Raw genomic sequence first — 3405 nt, 5'->3', positions numbered from 1 at the left:
CATTTCTTTTGAGTTTGAAAGGGACCTCGGGGATCACCTTCTTCTTGGCCACAACATCATAGAAATGGTCTTGATGAGCTTTGAAGATGAATCTTTCCATCTCCCATGACTCGGAGGTGGAAGTTTTTGTCTTCCCTTTCCCTTTTCTAGAGGATTCTCCGGTCTTAGGTGCCATCAATGGTAATGGAAAAACAAAAAGCTTATGCTTTTACCACACCAAACTTAGAATATTGCTCGCCCTCGAGCAAGAAAATAAAGAATTAGATGAAGAAGAAGAAGAAAAGATGGAGAAGAGGAGGGAGGTGTGTTTCGGCCAAGAAGAGAAGAGAGAGTTGTGTTGTGTGAAAATGAGGAAGAATGGAAGGCTATATATAGGGAAGGGAGGGGGGTTTAAGTTTTGGCCATATGGGTGGGTTTGGGTGGGAAATTGATTTTTGAATTTTGAAGGTATGTGGAGTTTATTGGGTAGGTTTATGGGGAAGAGTGTTTATTGGGAATAGAGGATGATTGAGAAGAGAGAAGAGAGTGAGTGATGGTAGGTGGGGATCCTGTGGGGTCCACAGATCCTGAGGTGTTCAGGGATTTACAACCTTGCACCAAATTAGGCATGTAAAATGCCCTTGCACACAACTCTGGGCGTTCAGCGCCAGGTTGGTGCCCATTTTGGGCATTCAACGCCCATTTGTTGCCCATTTCTGGGCGTTCAGCGCCAGGTTGGTGCCCATTTTGGGCGTTCAACGCCCATTTGTTGCCCATTTCTGGGCGTTCAACGCCCATTTGTTGCCCATTTCTGGGCGTTCAGCGCCAGCTCTTCTCCAGGGTGCAATTCTGGCGTTCAGCGCCCAGATGCTGCCCATTTTGGGCGTTCAGCGCCCAGATACTGCCCATTTTGGGCGTTCAGCACCAGAACCATGCTCTGTTCTGGCGTTGAACGCCAGACAGGTGCTTCCTCCAGGGTGTGATTTTTCTTCCGCTGTTTTTGATTCTGTTTCTAAATTTTTCGTTTATTTTGTGACTCCACATGATCATGAACCTAAGAAAACATGAAAAACAAAAATAAAATTAGATAAATAAACATTGGGTTGCCTCCCAACAAGCGCTTCTTTAATGTCAATAGCTTGACAGTGGGCTCTCATGGAGCCTCACAGATGTGCAGAGCTTTGTTGAGACCTTCCAACACCAAACTTAGAGTTTGGATATGGGGGTTTGACACCAAACTTAGAGTTTGGTTGTGGCCTCCCAACACCAAACTTAGAGTTTGACTGTGGGGGCTTTGGTTGACTCTGCTTTGAGAGAAGCTTTTTCTGCTTCCTCTCCATGGATGCAGAGAGAGATCCTTGAGTTGTAAACACAAGGTTGTCCTTATTTAATTGAAGGATCAATTCTCCTCTGTCCACATCAATCACAGCTCTTGCTGTGGCTAGGAAAGGTCTTCCTAGGATGATGGATTCATCCTCTTCCTTTCCAGTATCCAGGACTATGAAATCAGCAGGGATGTAAAGGCCTTCAACCTTTACTAACACATCCTCTACTTTTCCATAAGCCTGTTTTCTTGAATTGTCTGCCATCTCTAATGAGATTTTAGCAGCTTGCACCCCATAGATTCCCAGTTTCTCTATTACAGAGAGGGGCATGAGGTTTATTCCTGAACCAAGGTCACACAGAGCCTTAAAGATCATGTTGCCTATGGTACAAGGTATTATGAACTTTCCAGGATCCTGTCCCTTCTGAGGCAATGTCAGTTGATCCAGATCACTTAGTTCATTGGTGAACAAGGGAGGTTCATCTTCCCAAGTTTCAATACCAAATAATTTGGCATTTAGCTTCATGATTGCACCAAGGAACTTGGCAGCTTGCTCTTCAGTAACATCCTCATTCTCTTCAGAAGAGGAATACTCATCAGAGCTCATGAATGGCATAAGGAGGTTCAATGGAAACTCTATGGTCTCTAGATGAGTCTCAGATTCCTTAGGTTCCTCAGAGGGAAGCTCCTTATTGATCACTGGACGTCCCAGGAGGTCTTCCTCCTTGGTATTCACGTCCTTCTCCTCTCTTGTGGGTTCGACCATGGTAATTAATTCAATGGCCTTGCACTCTCCTTTTGGATTCTCTTCTGTATTGCTTGGGAGAGTACTAGGAGGGATTTCAGTGATCCTTTTACTCAGCTGGCCCACTTGTGCTTCCAAATTTCTAATGGAAGACCTTGTTTCATTCATGAAACTCACAGTGGCCTTAGATAGATCAGAGACTAAATTTGCTAAGCTAGATGGATTCTTCTCAGAATTCTCTGTCTGTTGCTGAGTGGATGATGGAAAAGGCTTGCTATTGCTAAACCTGTTTCTTCCACCATTATTAAAGCCTTGTTGAGGCTTTTGATCTTTTCATGAGAGATTTGGGTGATTTCTCCATGATGTATTGTAGATGTTTCCATATAGTTCACCCGTGTATTTTAACTCTGCTATTGCAGGGTTCTCAGGATCATAAGCTTCTTCCTCAGAAGATGCCTCTTGATTACTGTTGGATGCAGCTTGCATTCCATTCAGACTCTGAGAAATCATATTGACTTGCTGAGTCAATATTTTATTCTGAGCCAATATGGCATTCAGAGTATCAATTTCAAGAACTCCCTTCTTCATAGGCGTCCCATTACTCACAGGATTCCTCTCAGAAGTGTACAAAAACTGGTTATTAGCAACCATGTCAATGAGTTCTTGAGCTTCTGCATGCATTTTCTTTAGGTGAATGGATCCACCTGCAGAAGTATCCAATGACATCTTTGATAGCTCAGATAAACCATCATAGAATATATCCAGGATGGTCCATTCTGAAAGCATGTCAAAAGGACACTTTTTGGTCAGCTGCTTGTATCTTTCCCAAGCTTCATAGAGGGATTCACCTTCTTTCTGTCTGAAGGTTTGAACATCAGCTCTAAGCTTGCTCAGCTTTTAAGGAGGAAAGAACTTGGCTAAGAAAGCCGTGACCAGCTTATCCCAAGAGTTCAGGCTGTCTTTGGGTTGAGAGTCTAACCATATTCTAGCTCTGTCTCTTATAGCAAAAGGGAAAAGCATGAGCCTGTAGACTTTAGGATCTACTCCATTAGTCTTAACAGTATCACAGATCTGCAAGAATTCAGTTAAGAACTGAGAAGGATCTTCAGATGGAAGTCCATGAAACTTGCAGTTCTGCTGCATCAGAGAAACTAGCTGAGGTTTCAGCTCAAAATTGTTTGCTCCAATGGTAGGAATGGAGATGCTTCTTCCATGTAAATTGGAATTAGGTGCAGTAAAGTCACCAAGCATTCTCCTTGCATTATTGTTGTTGGGTTCGGCTGCCATCTCCTTTACTTGTTCGAAATTTTCAATAAGGTTGTCTCTGGATTGTTGTAATTTAGCTTCTCTTAGTTTT

The 3405-nt window shown here is 43.1% G+C and overlaps 1 non-coding gene across 1 annotated transcript; it reads left to right on the top strand.

Annotated features, from left to right (window-relative positions):
- Positions 1-2828: 2828 nt before the first annotated feature.
- LOC148555655 (small nucleolar RNA R71) lies at positions 2829-2936 on the top strand. Its single transcript, XR_015887448.1, has one exon. It is a non-coding gene; the product is annotated as a small nucleolar RNA R71 (small nucleolar RNA).
- Positions 2937-3405: the final 469 nt, after the last annotated feature.

The sequence above is a fragment of the Arachis ipaensis genome, chromosome B6 (assembly GCF_059453495.1).
Source record: "Arachis ipaensis isolate K30076 ecotype BB chromosome B6, ASM5945349v1, whole genome shotgun sequence".
Lineage (NCBI taxonomy): Eukaryota > Viridiplantae > Streptophyta > Magnoliopsida > Fabales > Fabaceae > Arachis > Arachis ipaensis.
Note: the sequence above shows the minus strand (reverse complement) of the source record. Positions and strands in the feature narration are given on the sequence as shown.